The sequence below is a fragment of the Nannospalax galili genome, unplaced genomic scaffold (genome assembly GCF_000622305.1).
Source record: "Nannospalax galili isolate Female #2095 unplaced genomic scaffold, S.galili_v1.0 scaffold1387, whole genome shotgun sequence".
Classification (NCBI taxonomy): Eukaryota; Metazoa; Chordata; class Mammalia; order Rodentia; family Spalacidae; genus Nannospalax; species Nannospalax galili.
The window spans coordinates 379,143-384,423 of record NW_008355976.1 but is presented as its reverse complement, the minus strand read 5'-3'; positions in this window follow the sequence as shown (position 1 = coordinate 384,423).

Below are 5,281 nucleotides of genomic sequence, written 5' to 3'. Positions count from 1 at the left end.
AGAGGAGGTGGATGAGATGGATGCCTGTGTCAACCCATTTCTAGCACTGAAGTCTGGAAGATTCCACAGTCAAACCCAGCACTCAAAAGGCAGGAGCAGGCAGATCTCTGTGAGTTCAAGGCCAGCCTGGTCTACATAGTGAGACTCAGTCTCAAAAAGAGAAAGAAGGAAGGATGGAAGGAAGGAAGGAAGGAAGGAAGGAAGGAAGGAAGGAAGGAAAAAGGAAGGAAAACTTGAGACTCAAGAAAGCAAAGTGGTTTAGCTGAATTGAGTCTACCACTTAAGAATGTCAAACTGGGGGCTGGAGAGATGGCACTACTCTTGCAGAGGACCCAGGTTGAGTTCCCAATAGCCACATGGTGGTTAATAACCATCTGTAACTCCAGTTCCAGGGGATCCAACCCCTCTTCTGACCTCTGTGGGCTGACCTCCATGGGCATTTCGTGATACAGTGCACTTACATACATACGGGTAATACACACACATAAAATTTAAAAAATAATAAAATATGTATATTTTATTTTATGTGTATGAATGTTATGCCTACAGGTGTGTTAGTACACCCATGTCATATAGTGCCTGAAGAGGATAGAAGAGGGCGACAGATCCCCTGGAACTGGAGTCAGCCATTAGCTGCCATGTGGATGCTGGGATTTGAACCCGGTCTTCTGCAAGAACAGCCAGTGCTCTGAACCACTGAGCCGTCTTTTTGAGACAAGGTCTCCCTGTAGCCCCATTTGGCCTGGAACTCACTGTGTAGACCAGGCAGGCCTTGAACTCACAGAGATCCGCCTGCCTCTGCCTCCCAAGTGCTGGGACTACAGGCATGCGCCACCACGCCTGGCTCATAAAATATATTTTTTAAAAAATAATATCAAACTGCTGTAACTGGTGAGTCACCTGTCCTCTTGATCAAGGAGGCCATGGTGATCTCACCAGATGGACTTGAACCAGTGTCCAGTCTAAAAAAGAGGAGTGTCCTAGTTTGTTTCTCTATTGCTGTGACAAAACACTCTGACCACTACCAACTTGAGGAGGAAAGGGTTTATTCAGCTTACATCTCCTGGGTCACAGTTCATCAGGGAGCCAAGGTAGGAACTCAGGGCAGGAAACTGGAGCACAAGCCATGGAGGGTGACTGCTTGCTGGCTTGCTCCCTGGCCCCTGCTTAACCTTTCTTATACAACATAGGCCCACCTGCCCAGGGGTGGCACCACCCACAGTGGGCTGGGCCCTCCCACATCACTCAGTAATCAAGAAGATGCCCCACAGATATGGCCACAGGCCAGTCCAATGTAGGTAATTCCCCAATTGAGGTTCCCTTAACCCAGGTGTGTCAAGTTGACACTAAAGCTATCCAGCACAAGGAGGGTCAACACAGATAAAACATTTCCTCTATGCTTCCAAGTGAAGCCAGCCTGTGAACTCACTGTGTAGACCACGTTGGCCTCGCACTCACAGAGATCTACCCGCCTCTGCCTCCCAAGTGCTGGGACTAAATGAGTGTGCCACCATGCCCAGCTTAAACGGTCTTAAGAGTAAAAATAAATTGGTTTATCTGGGCCAACTACATGGTCTTAAACACCAAAAGGAAAGTATAACCAAAGATTAAAGTGATCAATATAATTCTTTAAGAGTCCATATTTAGAGCTAAAGGCTACATAACAAGAAACAATGTTAGACAGGAGAAACCTTCCTTTGAGTTGTTGGCCAGGGTGGCCCAAGAGACTCCCAGATAGTAACCCAGTATAGAACTGGGAAAATGAACAGCAGACCCCAATCTTATCTAAAGGAATGTTGACTACTAATTGCTGCTAGATGAGGAACAGCTGATCTTCCTAAAACAAGGAACTCTAGATAGGCTGACTAGACTCAGCTGATGGACAAGTAGTGAGGAATGGCTGGGGTGCTGACAACACAGTGGACAGTAATGGATGACAGAGTATTTTGGCTCCAGTGAGGGGTCGGGAAGGCTATGGGAGGGTGCCATTTGGGATGTGGGTATATAGATGAATAAGATTGTTTGGGGTGTTCGCTATGAAATATACACAAAAAAATCAATTTAAAAAATGAGTTATATTTGAGGAAGAAGCATAAAAATTTGCTTCATGTTAATTAGTAGAGGTGAAAAACATTATCATTGAAATCTACCTAATGACTTTATAGCCATGCTCAGATGCCAAGGATCTCAGAAATAACTGACTGTGACTAGTAATAATCAGACATATATAGAAACGCATGTGCAAAGATCCAAGTGTTAGTTGCATTAAAAATGAGTTTTTCTGTATGAAACAGTATATTTTAAAATGAAATGGAGAGGCTGGAGAGATGGCTCAGCAGTTAAGAACACTGGTCGTTTTGCAGAAGACCCAGGTTCGAATCCCAGCACCCACATGGCAGCTAACAACTGTAACTCCAGTCCTAGGGGATCCGACAGCTTCTTCTGACTGCTGTGGGCATTGCCCGACACGGGTGCACTTACCTACATTCAGGGAATACATGAATACATGTAAAAAAATAAAATAATAAATAAAAATATAAAATGAAATGGAGATCCTTTTTTTTTTTGGTCTTTTTTTTTTTTTTTGAGACAGGTTCTTCCTGTAGCCCCAGCTGTCCTGGAACTCATTATGTAGGCCAGGCTGGCCTTGAACTCACAGAGATCCGCCTGCCTCTGCCTCCCAAGTGCTGGGACTACAGGCATGTGGAGATATTTTTTAAAGGTTAAAACCTCATTCAAGTTTCTGTCTTATAGGGTTTATACTGAGTACAATATTGTATAACTGTATTAAATCACCTGTGAACCTAAAAATTTATAGCCAATTTTGAAAGAGATGCATTTTTTGCTTTGGAAATTGTTATTGAATATATCAATGCTGTTGTAATGAAATGCTTCTTCTAATCATATGGTTATTAAATAATTAAAAAAGAATAATGTCAAACTGGTGAAGTCAGTAGAGTGCTTGCCTTTCCTTCATGAAGCCTGGGTTAGATCCTGAGCACTGCATGAATTGAGTGTGTGGCCTGTACCTGTAATCCCAGCACTGAGGAGGTAAAGGCAGGAGGATCAGAAATTCAAGGTCATCCTTAGCTACATAGAGTTTGAAGCTGGCCTGTACACATGAGACCCTATCTCAAAAAAAAAAAATTTAAAGTCCTTCTTGCACTCATTTTACAAAGCTTGCTTTTAAAAAATATTTTTAATTGCATTTATCTATTGTGTGTATGTGTGTGTGTATGTGTTTGTATGTACACATATATTCATGTGCCTGGATGTTGTTCAGAGAACAACCTGTGGGAGTTGGTTCTGTCTTCTTTCTACCATGTGGGTCTGGGGGATAGAACTTGGCAGCAAGTGCCCTATCCACTGACCCATCTTGCCAACTCCTAAAAGCTTTCTTATGGCCACCTGTGCTTGGTATGAAGACCTACAGGGGAATCAGATCTGAGTCCTCATCCCTTGGCAGTACCCAGTCTTATGTGGAAAGCATAAAGCAGACCATTAGTTCTTAGAGGGCAGATCTCTGTTCACCTCTATTTCCCCAGCACCTGCATAGTAAATGTTTACCCAGTGTTTGTTTCCTTTCGTCTAACGAATTTGCTGTTCCATTCATTCATGTGTTCATGTTCGTCAGTTCATGTGAGGAATGCTGTAATGGAAATGAGTTCTTTTGAAAAGAGAAAAATGGGACATTGAGAAGAACAATGTGTGGGAGGGAAATGGAGCCCGCGCTTCAGAGGAAGTGAGACCTGCAGAATAGAGGAGTCAGCAGACACTGCAGTCAAGAAGGGACAAGGCCCAAGAGCATGCAATGTGCCTGGGAATGACATTGACCGAGGGCCTGCTGTGTGGTCACCATGGCAATGGGCACTGTGGAGAAACAGGGCCAAAAGACAATGTCCTGTCCTCAACGCATGACACATAACCTTGTGGGACTATGAGGAGACACTGAGAAAGGCTTTCTTGAGCAGGAGAGAACAGACTTCAAAGGATGCCTCATGGTTAGAGAATCAGAGAAAAAGAAGAGAGGCAGGCAGCAATCCTGGAAAGAGGGGATGCCTTGGGCAGGGTGGATCTGTGGGGGAGTGAGGAGAATGCTCAGGCAGGACAGGAGTGTTGGGGACTCCTGCTGTTTTGGGTTGTAGTCTTTCCATGTCCGGATAGCCACATGCCGGCTTGGCATGAATGGAAGGATTCCTTTTCTCAGCAGGGCGCCCCCCTACTCTCTTCCTGACTCATCTTTGAAGTAGCTGTCACAGATACATGGCCTCTGGCATAGGAACTGCCAGGTTTTCCTGTGTGATAATCAGACAATGTCTGGCAGCCTGGCAGAAGCCCACCACCACATGTAAATGGGGCATCCTAAAAGCACCTATCAACTAAGGCTTTTGCCACTGCCCCCACAGTATAAATATCCTGGTTTCCCCTTAATAAATCGGAGTTACATCAGGAGCTGTGTCTGAAGCTGTATCACTGAATCCTGCATTTCCCCGGAGGAGGCCGTCCCTTCTTAAACAACTTGCGAAGACTCTGCTTTCGTGGTTCCCGCACCTCCCCACGTGATCCGGTGGCCAGTGGATCTCGTACCTCGAGGGAGTGCTCGGTAGTTTGGAATGGAACCCGCCCGGGCAGCTGACAGCGGTCCTCTAGAGCTGCCAGCCCCAGTAGCTGCGGAGAGCCTCAGCAACTCGGAGAAACAGGGACCCGAATAGCAGACATGGTGCGCGACCCGCACCCCAGCGGCGCGTGGGAGATCCCTGCGAGCCCATACAGGAGGTGTGATAAAGAATGGTATGAGGAGCTAGAGAGGTCCAGAGGGAGAGCTGGCCCAGAGCACCTTAGTCTAGAATATGGTTTCTTCTACTTCAGGATTGCTGGATACCTCACTGAGGATTCTCTGGACTTAGTTTAAGATGGATGGATGGATGAAGGCCAGGAATGGTGACACATGCCTTTAATCGCCTCACTTGGTAGGCAGAGGCAGGTGGCTCTCTGTGAGTTCAAGGCCAGCCTGGTCTACATAGCAAGTTCCAGGCCAGCTGGGGCTACATGGAGGCCCTGTCTCAAAAAAAAATGAAAGGAAAAAAAAAAGATGGATGGATGAGACTGGAGAGATGGCAGAGGACCCAGGTTCGAGTCCCAGGACCTACTTGGAGGCTAGTAACTGTCTGTAACTCCAGTTCCAGGGGATTTGATGCCTTCTTCTGACCTCCTTGGGCATTGCATGACATGGGTACATGTGTTAGTCACTTTTCTGTTGCTGTAATAGAAACACTGACCC